The sequence below is a fragment of the Oncorhynchus mykiss genome, chromosome 29, assembly GCF_057628025.1.
Source record: "Oncorhynchus mykiss isolate SJ-2025 chromosome 29, ASM5762802v1, whole genome shotgun sequence".
NCBI classification, from domain to species: Eukaryota; Metazoa; Chordata; class Actinopteri; order Salmoniformes; family Salmonidae; genus Oncorhynchus; species Oncorhynchus mykiss.
Window position 1 is genome coordinate 23954222 of NC_143050.1, and position 15497 is coordinate 23969718.

Consider the following 15497-nt stretch of genomic DNA (forward strand, 5'->3'; position numbering starts at 1 on the left):
ATAACCCAAATTTATAAGACAGTTCTTATTTGATTTATTAATGGTGGTCGGACCCATCTATGTGAAGCTAGCCACTAATGATTATCCACAATAGTGGACTTTGCAGGTAAGCCTTCAAAATAAAAGTATGGCATTCTACTATTTGTATTACTGTCAATGCCATACTTTTGTTTTGAAGGCAAACAGCAATTTCCACTATTGTTCCTAATCCTTATTGTGGCTAGCTTCACAAAACAACCCGGTGTGGTCGAGCCTCACTAGCCAGATAGCTGGCTGCTTATAACGTTAGTTTTTGGCAACAGGGTTAAGTTGCCGACTAGCTATTTATTTTCATGAAATGAAGTTCAATTTCAATAGGCAAACAACAAGTGGCAACCTAGCTAATACTTACAAGGATTCCTAAATCATTGCTAAGATTGAATGAAAATGACTGCAGGTTCTACTGGTCATTGTTTTCAGGCTGATTGTATGGGGGCTAGCTAGGTACTAAGCTAAAGATAGCTACCCCAGACTTTGCGGTCGAACAAATGATGCTTAATTACCAGCGCGATATTGTAAACACATTGTTTGTGGCCGGTGTTTGCTTGTTTGCAGACTTTTGTACAGCTTTGACCGTGCTACTGTATCTTTTTTGACAGGCAAAGACCCAAATGGCATTCCATCGTATGTATGCTGTGAAGCTAATAGCAGTGACGCTATTACTGTGTAACTCCGGTAGGGCAACATCTGAAAAATAGCGCAGTTGGTAGTGTGGTCGAGCACCGGTACAGTCGGCGAAAACCAACATCACCCACAACAGAGAACGGTTGATTGCCAAGGGCAATGAATTCCATTATCTTGGTATTAATGGATTAAGCCTTTTCGTTGTCTCGCTGAAGTTTTGTTACTCTTTCAAATGACTGCTCAACTTGTGGTCTGTTCGATCCACACAGCAGACATTGTGGGCTAATTTAGGAATGCTGTGTTGCATGAATAGCGCCAAATTTTACGTGGCGTCATTACGTCATGTACCTCCGTTCTATAGGTATGCACGTCAGCTTTGACATCAGTTTTGCACATCGGGGTGTCCATAAATGGCAAGAACAGCACAAATAAGCAAAGAGAAACGACAGTCCATCATTACTTTAAGATGTGAAGGTTAGTCAATCTGAAAATGTCAAGAACTTTGAAAGTTTCTTCAACTGCATTCGCATAAACCCCAGGAAATCTTAAGTCGTATTACATACACCCGGGAAGAACTATTGAATAAAATAACGTCAACTTACCAACATTACGACCAGGAATATGACTTTTCCGAAGCGGATCCTCTGTTCGGACCACCATCCAGGACATTTGAGCTAATTCCAGTAGGAGATCCAAAACAACGACCCCGCAGAAGGGACAGATGAAGCGGCCACCTGGCCAAGCTCCGTAGATGTGCACACCGCTCCCGAGTATTCTACTAGCCAATGTCCAGTCTCCTGACAACAAGGTAGACAAAATTTGAGCAAGGGCTGCCTTCCAGAGAGACATCAGAGATTGTAACGTGTTGTCGGAATCGGTTCAGCCACCGGGCTTCTCCATGCATCGCGCCGACAGAGATAAACACCTCTCTGGGAAAAGGAAGGGCGGGGGGGGGGGGCTTTATGATTAACAACTCATGGTGTAATCATGGAAACATACAGGAACTCATGTCCTTCTGTTCAGCCGATCTAGAATTCCTTACAATCAAGTGCCGGCCATTTTACCTACCAAGAGAATTCTCATCAGTTATAGTCACAGCTGTGTACATTCCCCCTCAAGCAGACACCAAGACGGCCATCAAAGATCTTCACTGGACTATATTCAAACTGGAAACAATACATGCCGAGGCTGCATTTATTGTAGATGGGGATTTTAACAAAGCAAATTTGAGAATAAGTACCTAAATTCTTCCAGCATTTTGACTGCACTACATGCATGCGCAATACCGTCGACCACTGCTACTCTAACTTCCGCGATGCATACAAAGCCCTCCCCTGCCCTCCCTTCGGCAAATCCGACCACAATGCCAACTTGCTCCTCCCATCTTATAGGCAGAAACTTAAATGGGATGTACCAGTGACAAGAACCATTCAATGCTGGTCTGACCAATCGGAAGCCACGCTTCAAGATTTCTTTGATCACGTGGACTGGAATATGTTCCGGTCAGCCTCCGAGAACAACATCAACCAATACGCTGACTCGGTGAGTGAGTTTATAATGAAGTGCATTGGAGATGTACCCACTGACTATTAAAACCTAACCTAACCAGAATGGCGGCATTCGTGCAAAACTGAAAGCGCGTTCCACCGCATTTAACCATGGAAAGAGATCTGGGAATATGTCTGAATATAAACAGTGTAGCTATTCCCTCCGCAAGGCAATCAAACAAGCGAAATGCCAGTACAGGGACAAGGTGGAGTCGCAATTCAACAGCTCAGACACAAAACGTATGTGGCAGGGTCTACAGGAAATCACGGACTACAAAAAGAAATCCATCCACGTCACGGACACCGACGTCACGCTTCCAGACAAACTAAACACCTTCGCCCGCTTTGAGGATAATACAGTGCCACCGTCGCGGCCCGCTCCTCTGTGGCCAACGTAAGTAAAACATTTAAATGTTAACCCTCGCAAGATTGCTGGCCCAGACGGCATCCCAAGCCGCATCCTCAAAGCATGCACAGACCAGCTGGCTGGTGTGTTTATGGACATATTCAATCCCTCCCTATCCCAGTCTGTTGTCCCCACATGCTTCAAGATGGCTACCATTGTTCCTGTACCCAAGAAAGCAAAGCTAACTGAACTAAATGACTACTGCCCCTTAGCACTCACTTCTGTCATCATGAAGTGCTTTGAGAGACTGGTCAAGGATCATATCACCTCCACCTTACCGGCCACCCTAGACCCAGTTTGCATACCGCCCCAACAGGTCAACAGACGACGCAATCGCCATCACACGGCACACTGCCTAATCCCATCTGGACAAAAGGAATACCTATGTAGGAATGCTGTTCATTGACTACAGCTCAGAATTCAACACCATAGTCCCCTCCAAGCTCATCATCAAGCTGGAGGCCCTGGGTCTCAACCCCGCCCTGTGCAATTGGGTCCTGGACATTCTGACGGGCAGCCCCCAGGTGGTGAAGGTAGGAAACAGCATCTCCACTTTGCTGACCCTCAACACTGGGGCCCCACAAGGGTGCGTGCTCAGCCCCCTCCTGTACTCCCTGTTCACCCACGACTGCGTGGCCATGCACGCCTACAACTCAATCATCCAGTTTGCAGACAACATAACAGTAGTGGGCTTGATTACCAACAACGACGAGACAGCATACAGGGAGGAGGTGAGGGCAGTCGGAGTGAGGTTGTTTTTCTGATACCAATCACTCAACGTCAACAAAACAAAGGAGATGATCGTGGACTTCAGGAAACAGCAAAGGGAGCACCCCCTATTCACATTGAATGGCAATGGAGAACGTGGAAAGTTAAGTTCCTCTGCGTACACATCACAGACAAACTGAAATGGTACACTCACACAGTGTGGTGAAGAAGGCTCACAGCGCTTCTTCAACCTCAGGAGGCTGAAGAAATTTGGCTTGTCAAAAAACAGATGCACAATCAAGAGCATCCTGTTGGGCTGTATCAAAGCCTGGTATGGCAACTGCACCACCTTCAACCGCAAGGCTCTCAAGAGGGTAGCGCGGTCTGCACAATGCATCACCGAGGGCAAACTATCTGCCCTCCATGAGGCCTACAGCACCCGATGTCACAGGAAGGCCAAAAAGATTATCAAGGACATCAACCATCCGAGCCACTGCCTGTTCACACCGCTACCATCCAGAAGGCGAGGTCAGTACAGGTTAGAGGTTGACCGATTATGATTTTTCAACGCCGATACCGATTATTGGAGGACCAAAAAAGCCAATACCGATTAATCAGCCGATTTGTATTTATTTATAATAATGACAATTACAACAATACTGAATGAACACTTATTTTAACTTAATATAATACACCAATAAAAATCCATGTAGCCTCAAATAAATAATGAAACATGTTCAATTTGGTTTAAATAATGCAAAAACAAAGTGTTGGAGAAGTAAATGTGCAATATGTGCCATGTAAAAAAAGCTAAAGTTTGGGTTCCTTGCTCAGAACATGAGAACATATGAAAGTTGGTGATTCCTTTTAACATGAGACTTCAATATTCCAAGGTAAGAGGTTTTAGGTTGTAGTTAATATAGTATTTATAGGACTATTTCTCTCTCTACCATTTGTATTTCATATACCTTTGACTATTGGATGTTCTTAGGCACTATAGTATTGCCGCTATAACAGAATAGCTTCCGTCCCTCTCCTCGACCCTACCTGGGCTCGAACCAGGAACACATTGACAACAGCCACACTCGAAGCAGAAAGCCGTGGCCCTTGCAGAGCAAGGGGAATAACTACTCCAATCTCAGAGCGAGTGACATTTGAAATGCTATTAGCGCACACCCCACTAACTAGCTAGATTTGGATTTCTTTTAGCTAAATATGCAGGTTTAAAAATATATACTTCTGTGTATTGATTTTAAGAAAGGCATTGGTGTTTATAGTTAGGTACAGCCGTCCAACGATTGTGCTTTTTTCGCAAAATGAGCTTTTGTTAAATCATCCCCCAGCGTTGCATCGATTAAATGTAACGCAGGACACGCTAGATAAACTAGTAATATCATCAACCATGTGTAGTTATAACTAGGGATTATGATTGTTTTTTTATAAGATAGGTTTAATGCTAGCTAGCAACTTACCTTGGCTTCTACTGCATTCGCGTAACAGGCAGGCTCCTCGTGGTGTGCAATGAGAGGCAGGTGGTTAGAGTGTTGGACTAGTTTACTGTAAGGTTGCAAGTTTGGTTCACCCAAGCTGACAATGTGAAAATCTGTCGTTCTGCTCCTGAACAAGGCAGTTAACCCACCGTTCCTAGGCCATCATTGAAAATCAGATAATAATAATAATCTGCGCCCAAAAATACCGATTTCCGATTGTTATGAAAACTTGAAATTGGCCTTAATTAATCGTCCATTCCGATTAATCGGTCGACCTCTACAATGGATATTAGAATGGTTGAAATCTATCCTGTCGTCTGATGAGTCGAAACTTGCGATTTTTGATTCCACCCGTTGTGTCTTTGTGAGACGCCAAGTAGTGAAACGGATGATCTCCGCATGTGTGGTTCCCACAGTGAAGCATGAAGGAGGAGGTGTGATGGTGTGGGGGTGCTTTGCTGGTTACACTGTCAGTGATTTGATTTAGAATTCAAGGCACACTTATCCAGCATGGCTACCACAGCATTCTGCAGCGATACACCATCCCAACTAGTTTGTGCTTAGCGGGACTATAATTTGTTTTTCAACAGGACAATGACCCAACACACCTCCAGGCTGTGTAAGGGCTATTTGACCAAGATGGATAGTGATGGTGCTGCATCAGATGACCTGGCCTCCAAAATCACCTGACCTCAACCCAATTGAGATGGTTTGGGATGAGTTAGACCGCAGAGTGAAGGGAAAGCAGCCAACATGTGCTCAGCATATGTGGGAACTCCTTCAAGACTGTTAGGAAAGCATTCCAGGTGAAGCTGTTTGAGAGAATGCCAAGTGTGTGCAAAGCTGTCATCAAGGCAAAGTGTGGCTACTTTGAAGAATCTCAAATATAAAATACATTTTGATTTATTTAACACTTTTGTGGTTACTACATTATTCCATGCGTTATTTCATAGTTAAGTCCTCACTATTATTCTACAATGTAGAAAATAGCAAAAATAATGAGTAGGTGTGTCCAGACTTTTGTCTGGTACTGTGTATGTATGTGTTTCTTTGCTAGGAAATTAAAATTAGCTAGCAGTAGTCGACTCCACCTGCGCAAAAACTTTGGTATTTCTCCTTCTACAGCTTTGCCTCTAATCTTATTTTTACTGGATGGTGAGACATGTTTCCAGCACTTTTATTTCCATGATTTATCAAAACTAGTTTTCTCAGGGCTCTCTTGTCCCTCTGCAGCAGATATATATATTGATATATATATTTATAATTAGCAATAAAATCGCAGTATTGAATCGAAAATACATGGGTAATTTCACAAAATTAGTGCCTTTTGCATCCCTTTGACATTTTTAGTAGAAATTGTGCACAGATATTGAATTGTAAAAGCCTGTTATTTTAAATGAACTGCCCTTTAATATAGACCACATGGAAAATTCAATAAATCAAATTCAGTATTTTGATATGTCCCTCTGCGACTTCTAGGAGATTTTAACCCAATTAATTTTATTTTGTTGCTTTGACAGTAATTTCTGATGATTATTTATTTAATATGATTAGTGAACCATGTAATGTGAACTGAACTCTCATTTCAATATAGTGAAACTATTCCTTTTTTTAAATATATATTTTTTAAACATTGAACATCTAATTTAATTAGATCAAATTTTTTGCAAATGGATTAAAAATAAAAAACATACCTTATTGACATAAGTATTCAGACCCATGAGACTCAAAATTGAGCTCAGGTAATCCTGTTTCCATTCATCATCCTTGAGATGTTTCTACAACTTGATTGGAGTCCACCTGTGCTAAATTCAATTTATTGGACATGATTTGGAAATGCGCACACCTGTCTATATAAGGTCCCACAGTTGACAGTGCATATCAGAGCAAAAACCAAGCCATGAGGTCGAAGGAATTGTCTGTAGAGCTCCGAGACAGAATTGTGTCGAGGCACAGATCTGGGGAAGGGTACCAAAACATTTCTGCAGCACTGAAGATCCCCAAGAACATGGTGGCCTCCATCATTCTTAAATGGATGAAGTTTGGAACCACCAATACTCTTCCTAGAGCTGGCCACCCGGCCAAACCGAGTAATCAGGGGAGAAGGGCCTTGGTCAGGGAGGTGAGCAGGAACCCGATGGTCACTCTGACAGAGCTCTAGAGTCCCCATCCAAACTGACAGAGCTTGAGAGGAACTGCAGAGAAGAATGGGAGAAACTCCCCAAATAGAGGTGTGCCATGCTTGAAGTGTCATACACAAGAAGACTTGAGGCTGTAATTGCTGCCAAAGGTACTTCAACAAAGTATTGCGTAAAGGGTTTGAATAATTATGTAACTGGTTTATTTTGAATAAATTACCAAAAATGTGCTTTGTCATTATGGGCTATTGTGTGTAGATTGATGAGGGGATAAAAACAATTTAATCAATTTTAGAATAAGGCTGTAACCTAACAAAATGTGGGAAAAGTCAAGGGGTCTGAATACTTTCCCAAGGCACTATGGCTGATTTAAGATGAAATCGTCAACGCTTGCTTTATTTATTACGTAATATACGCTTACTATAGTCATTTTTATTTAACCTCCTGAGATGGAAAATAACATTTTTGATTAAGTTGAACATGTGCTCTTTTATTTTTATTTTTTTTAACTCTTAAGTTTTACACACACACAGACGAGACAACACAAAGCAATATAAATCATATACTCAACTAGAAAAAATACAAATAATACATTTAAAAAAAAAAGTTTAAAGATACCATACTAGACAAGTTAAACACACCGGGCAGAAGGCTACAAAGGTTAAAGGGCAATTTATAGTACAGGGACAGAGCAAACACAGTCAAGGGATAGGAGTGGAGAAATGCAACCACTCACAGACCGTCATGGCCACAGACCGACCATCCAGAAAAAACACAAAGAAATGCTCATCAACCCTTAAGTCACAGGGGGGTCAAATACAGACTTATTTTGGTTTTAATAGGAATGCCATCAGAGGATGGACTGTTTAAAGTAAGACCGGAATGGAGCCCAAGCCTCAATAAACAGTTTGGGGTTCCCACGTGAATTGAATATAATTTTTTCACGTTTCAGACAGCACAACACATCTCTCACCCAATATTTATAAGATGGGGGAGCTGCCATTCATTTTACATCTGACACAGGTAGGATCAAAATCAGAGAATATTCTTCCAAGTTTGGCCCCAGACCAGTGGATACAGTGAACCACCTTGAATTGAATGAGGCTGTGTCTAGTGCTAAAAGAGGATGAATGCACCCTGTGCAGCACAGATTCCCAGGTGTCTTCCCCAAGTTCCTTCCACAAATCCTTTTCCCATCGAGTCTTTAAAGGCACCAAAGAAGGGTTCTGTAAGTCATGAATGATTGCATACACATCTGAAATTGCGCCCCAGGAAGCTTATTCAGCTCCAAGATGCTCTCTATGGCTGTATTCGCAGGCCTATGGGGAAATTGAGGTGTGTTACCTCTGACAAAGTTTCTAGTCTGGAGGTAGCGGAAAAAGTGGGATTGGAGGAGGTTGAACTTTTCCTGTAGCTGAGCAAAAGAGGCAAATGTATCATCAAAGAATAATTGGGCTAGTGAGGAGAGGCCTAGTGAGTGCCAGATGGCAAAAGCCACATCATTCAAAGATGGAGGAAATAAAATGTTATGATTAATTGGGCTTGATAGAGAAAAGCCTCGGAGGCTAAAGGCTAAACGGAACTGATTACAAATTTTAAGAGACTGCTTTACAATTGGTTTGACACACCTTTTGCCTAGGGACACTGGGAGAGATGAGCACAACACAGAAGAAAGTGCAGCAGGTTTACATGATTCAGACTCCATCTGGACCCAGAGTGGTCTAGGATCAGTCTGCAGCCAGTACAGTAGGGCTCTGAAATTTGCAGCCCAATAGTAAGTCTGAATATTTGGTAGAGCTAAACCCCCCAACGACTTAGGCTTCTGTAAATGTTTTCTACCAATCCGTGGTACCTTGCCATCCCAAATAAAATACATGAATGTGAAATAAAAAAAGATTTTGGAATGAAAATGGGTAAATATTGAAATAAATATAAAAATTTGGGCAACACACTCATTTTAATGACATTAATCCTACCGATAAGAGAAAGAGGTAGCGAATTCCAAAAAGTTAAAGATTGTTTCAAACTGTCTGCTAGAGCAACAAAGTTTTCCTGAAACAAATTTGAATATTTCCTTGTTACTTTAACTCCCAAGTAGGTGAATTGATCCCAGACAATCCTAAACTGAGAACTTGTAAAAGAGCACTTTAAAGCAGCCTTATTTACAGGAAAAAGCTCACTCTTGCATAGATTCAGTTTATACCCTGAGATTGATCCAAACTTTTTAAGAACAGAAAAGGCACGTGGCAATGAGGTATCAGGGTTAGAGATAAACAAAAGGAGGTCGTCAGCATATAGCGAGGCTTTCTGCTCTAAGCCCGTCCTGATTATTCCTTGAATGGCAACATTAGAGTGTAGTGCAATGGCGAGAGGCTCGATTGCCAAAGCAAACAACAAGGGGGAGAGTGGACAACCCTGTCTGGATCCGCGGTGCAAGGGAAAATAGTCAGAGGACAAGTTGTTAGTCCGTACCGAATCCATGGGGGAAAAATAAATCATCTTTATCCATGCAATGAATTTGGGGCCAAAGCCAAATCTATAAAGGGCAGCTGTTAGGTAATCCCACTCAACGCGGTCAAAAGCTTTTTCCGCATCAAGTGAGACCACCACCTCCGGGTCCTCCGACACTGGAGAGTACAGTATATTCATAAGGCGCCTAATATTGAAAAACAAATGCCTATGTCTCACAAAGCCAGTCTGGTCAAAGTGTATTACTTGGTGCAGCAAGCCTTCCATACGGATGGCTAAAAGCTTGGATAGGATTTTGTAATCACAATTTAAAAGCGAGATTGGGCGATAGGATCCACATTCCAGGGAGTCTTTGTTTTTCTTTAATAGTAATGAAATTGAAGCCTGATAAAGACAAGGCGGTAGCTTTGAGGTATTAAGGCACTCTGCAAATAGTCGAGACAAGAATGGGCAAAGCAGACCAGAAAATGTCCTGTAAAATTCAGTTGGAAAACCGTCCGGACCCGGTAATTTACCACTTTTCATTGCGGACACTGCTGTTGCAATCTCCTCAGGTGTAAATTCTTCTTCTAGACGGTCTTGGGAGTCCGTATCAATTGAAGGCATATTCAAGCCATTAAAGAAGGAATAAATCAGCAAAGGGTCTTGAGGGGATTCAGAGGTGTATAGCGCAGAGTAAAATTGTTTGAATTGATCTCTTTATATTTAACTGTCGTGGCACCAGACGGGGTCCTTATTTGTGGGATTAAACGTGAGGCCTCAGATTTACGGATCTGATGTGCAAGGAGTTTACTGGCCTTGTCGCCTTGTTCATACACTCTGTACTGAGTTCGCAAGAGTAACTGTTCAGCTTGCCTGGTAGAAAGCTCATCAAATTCAGATTGGAGTAGTTGGCGCTCTTTATGCAGATCAGAAGAAGGATCCGTAGCATATTTCTCATCCAATGTGTCTATGTACTCGCTCAGGTCCTGAAGTCGCCGAGAGCGAACTCTGTTTTGGGTGGCTGTATAAGAAATAATTTGGCCACGTAGGTATGCTTTGAGAGACTCCCATATGGTAGAGCAGGACATACCTGGTGTTGAATTAGTTTTTAGGAATAAGGTGATTTCAGAATAAATTAAATTGACAAACTCCTTATCTGAGAGTAAAATGGGGTTAAGACGCCATTGATAACACATAGGAGGTTGCTGTGGAAACTCTAGTTCAAGAACTAATGGTGAATGGTCAGAAATAACAATACTCTCGTAAGTACACTGCCGAAGGTTAGGCAGAAGTTTTTTGTCCAAAAAGAAGTAATCAATCCGGGAGTATGTTTGATGAACATGAGAATAAAAGGAATACTGTCTATCTGTAGGATGTAGGAAACGCCAGGCCTCAAACATAGCATATTTCTGAAGAAAGGATTGAATAAGTAGGGCACATTTAGATGGGCCTGTAGTTGTTCTTGAGGACTCGTCAAGAACTGGGGACATTTTACAGTTGAAATCCCCCCTACAATCAACAAATGAGAATCTAAATTGGGTATAGCATACAAAAAGGAAGAAATGAAACGTGTGTCATCCCAATTGGGAGCATAAACACTAGCCAAAACAAGAGGGGTAGAAAACAGTTTACCGGTTACTATGACGTATCGTCCCTTAGGATCAGCAATAACCTAGAAGCTACAAAGGGAGTAGCTTTATCAACCAAAATGGCAGCACCTCTTGATTTACTATGAAAGTTAGTGGAACACTTGACCAACCCAGTCCCTAAGCATCCTAAAATGCTCACCAGTCCTCAAGTGAGTCTCTTGTAGAAATGCAACATTTGCATTCAAACCCTTTAAGTGTGTCAACGCCCTCTTACGCTTCACCGGGTTATTAACCCCTTTGATGTTCCACGAAATGTACTTGATCGCATTATTTCGGCACCCCTGGGCATTCCCGTTATACAACCCTGTCATTAGAGCATAGAATGGAAAAGCAATGAGCGCCCACAAACCCCAGAATAACAATGTACGGTGGAAGATGTTTGAAAAAAGAACTAGAAAGACAGAATGACAACATTAGAACTGAACAATTCAACCTCCCCCCACCCCCCATCCCAGACAGTACCTCCCCAAACGAGGTACAAGCCTAAATAGAACATGTTCTCTTCGCACAGTATGTCTGTGAGAGTGCGGTCTTAAATCTAAACCCACAGTCCCACTCTTTAAAGTCGCGTTTTGTTAGTGGATCAAACAGAAAAAAGAGAGATTTATTTTTTATAAGTTAATCCCTTGTGCAAACAAAGTTACAAAAGCACCACTTGTAGATGTATATAATTATATTCCCAGTCTTATAACAGGCATTGAGAGAGAAAATAAATAAAATGTATAAAGGCTCTCAGCCAAAAACCTAATTTGAAGTAAGGAAATCGTAGTAAGACAATAAAAAATAAAAAAATAATAATAATAGTTGTCTAGTTGACGCTGAGACAGCTTACAACCAAGACCAAAAAACTACGTGTGCGCAACGTTGAATGTTTGCTGGGCATAAATGATGCTCAAAACTTTTAAAATTGAAGTGAAGACCCCGAAAAACATGTAGCCTCAGGAAACATTTACCGTTTACTGGGTCAATGCAAACAGATGCAGTAAAAAAATAACCAAAAATATTTTGAGTCACTGAGATACTATGTAAACAAACTGAATAGGTGAACGAGACAACTCCTGTGTTTCTAGGCTAAGTAAAACCTTAGTACAATGAAATTAAAATGACTGAATGGTTGTAAGGCAAGCACACTAGATGATCAAAACATTAGGTCACATAAAATAAGCCTGAATGGGTTCGCCAACTCCCCAACTATACAAGACTAGCATGTTATAACTTAACATAATTGTACCACAGGTGGGATACTTACTTTCCACAGTTTGCAAGCAACAGTTGCTGAACTGTGAGCAAGTTCAAGACTTCTTGATGTGACGTTGAATGTGAGCCATAGCCTCATCCGGAGACTCAAATGTGTAGTCTTTACCATCATGACATAGCCATAAACGGGCTGGGAATTGCAGTCCATACTTCACACTTGGATGGTCCCGAAGTAGTCGTTTGGCTTGTCTGAAAGCTGAGCGCTGCCTGGAAACGGGGGAGTAGTCCTGGTAGATGGAGAAGCTCTGTCCTTGAAAGCTCAGTGGTATTGCGGGCTCGTCGGAGAATCTCCATCTTCTCATGGAAAAAGTGCACTCGAAGAATTATGTCATGGGGCCTCTCCCCATCCCGGGGCTTTGGGTGCAGCGACTGGTGGGCACGATCAATCAGGGGCTTTTCATCTAAGGCAAAAACATCCTTCAGCAGCCCGGAAACTAAATCCGTGGCGCAAGGCATTTCCGCTGACTCTGGAACCGATACAAGTCTCAGGTTATTGCAGCGAGAGAATCCCTCTAAACTCACACAGCTAGTACCGGAGGGCTCCAGTGCTGCAATCGTTGTAGTGTGCGACGCCGTTGTTGTTTTGAGTGATGTGATTGCTGGCACCGTCTCGTTCCGCAGGATGGTTAGATCTGCTTTTAAAGTATCCGAAACCTCCTGTATTCGGACCTCAATCGTAGCAACCACCTCCGTTTTCAGTTCAACTATCTCAGAGCGTAGTAGTTTGATGGCCTCGAGAATGTTCATTTCAGCGCCGCCAGACCAAGCCGCACCCCCGGGTAAAGTGTGAGTCTCCAGGCCCTCAGACTCAGGAGAGGGCGGTGGTGAGAGTGAGTCTTGTAGACCGGGTTCTCAAAGTCATGGTTTTGGCCTTATGTTTCGTCGACATGCTGACATTCGGAAGCAAAGTAGTCTTGGTTTTTACGGAAAGGGATCACCAAACTAATATTTGAAAATAAATACGGTTCTGCTGCAAAATTCACATAAACTTTAAGAATACCACGGGAGCAAACGGAAAACACGTCAGTCGCACATGGCGTCCCTCCAATCCCCCCGCACATGTGTTCTTAATGCCAGAATGTAAAAGCGTCAATCTGGAGTTGAAACAGTAAAGTGGAATCCCCACCCATTTCGTAAAGAAACTGAGGGATGGGGCTGGAGAATGTAGCCACTCTGGAAATCATAGACAGAGCTATGGATGTAAGGACTGACCATCCATGATATACATTGTTGTAGTTTTAATCATGATTTGAGGCTATAGTGTTTGTTTACATTTGGCACCGAAGGAGATGGCCGCCTTTTTACGATCGCATAACCAATTGTGTATGTTTTTTTGCATTATTTGTAATATACACTGCTCAAAAAAATAAAGGGAACACTAAAATAACACATCCTAGATCTGAATGAATGAAATATTCTTATTAAATACTTTTTTTCTTTACATAGTTGAATGTGCTGACAACAAAATCACACACAAATTATCAATGGAAATAAAATTTATCAACCCATGGAGGTCTGGATTTGGAGTCACACTCAAAATTAAAGTGGAAAACCACACTACAGGCTAACAAGTCAAAATGAGGCTCAGTAGTGTGTGTGGCCTCCACGTGCCTGTATGACCTCCCTACAACACCTGGGCATGCTCCTGATGAGGTGGTGGATAGTCTCCTGAGGGATCTCCTCCCAGACTTGGACTAAAGCATCCGCCAACTCCTGGTTAGTCTGTGGTGCAACGTGGCGTTGGTGGATGGAGCGAGACATGATGTCCCAGATGTGCTCAATTGGATTCAGGTCTGGGGAACGGGCGGGCCAGTCCATAGCATCAATGCCTTCCTCTTGCAGGAACTGCTGACACACTCCAGCCACATGAGGTCTAGCGTTGTCTTGCATTAGGAGGAACCCAGGGCCAACCGCACCAGCATATGGTCTCACAAGGGGTCTGAGGATCTCATCTCGGTACCTAATGGCAGTCAGGCTACTTCTGGCGAGCACATGGAGGGCTGTGCGACCCCCCCAAAGAAATGCCACCCCACACCATGACTGACCCACCGCCAAACCGGTCATGCTGGAAGATGTTGCAGGCAGCAGAACGTTCTCCACGGCGTCTCCAGACTCTGTCACATGTGCTCAGTGTGAACCTGCTTTCATCTGTGAAGAGCACAGGGCGCCAGTGGCGAATTTTCCAATCTTGGTGTTCTCTGGCAAATGCCAAACGTTCTGCACGGTGTTGGGCTGTAAGCACAACCCCCACCTGTGGACGTCGGGCCCTCATACCACCCTCATGGAGTCTGTTTCTGACCATTTGAGCAGACACATGCACATTTGTGGCCTGCTGGAGGTCATTTTGCAGGGCTCTGGCAGTGCTCCTCCTGCTCCTCCTTGCACAAAGGCGGAGGAAGCGGTCCTGCTGCTGGGTTGTTGCCCTCCTACGGCCTCCTCCACGTTTCCTGATGTACTTGCCTGTCTCCTGGTAGCGCCTCCATGCTCTGGACACTACGCTGACAGACACAGCAAACCTTCTTGCCACAGCTCGCATTGATGTGCCATCCTGGATGAGCTGCACTACCTGATCCACTTGTGTGGGTTGTAGACTCCGTCTCATGCTACCACTAGAATGAAAGCACCGCCAGCATTCAAAAGAGACCAAAATATCATCCAGGAAGCATAGGAGCTGAGAAGTGGTCTGTGGTCCCCACCTGCAGAACCACTCCTTTATTGGGGGTGTCTTTCCAATTGCCTATAATTTCCACCTGTTGTCTATTCCATTTGCACAACAGCATGTGAAATTTATTGTCAATCAGTGTTGCTTCCTAAGTGGACAGTTTGATTTCACAGAAGTGTGATTGACTTGGAGTTACATTGTGTTGTTTAAGTGTTCCCTTTATTTTTTTGGGCAGTGTATTTTTTACATAATGTTTCTGCCACTGTGTCTTATGACGGAAAACAGCTGCTTGATATCAGGACAGCGATTACTCACCCCGTACTGGAGGAATTCTTCTTCAACGAGTTGAACGGGAAGGATTTACTCCAGACACCCGACATGGCCCTCATTCCTGTCATTCGCAGGAGGAAAAGATGGAGGTATCATGTACGACGGTCCAGGTGCCTTGTAAGGATCCATCGCCAAGAGGGTAATCTACCTTTACCATCGGTCCTATTAGCCAAAGTACAATCAATCGATAATAACA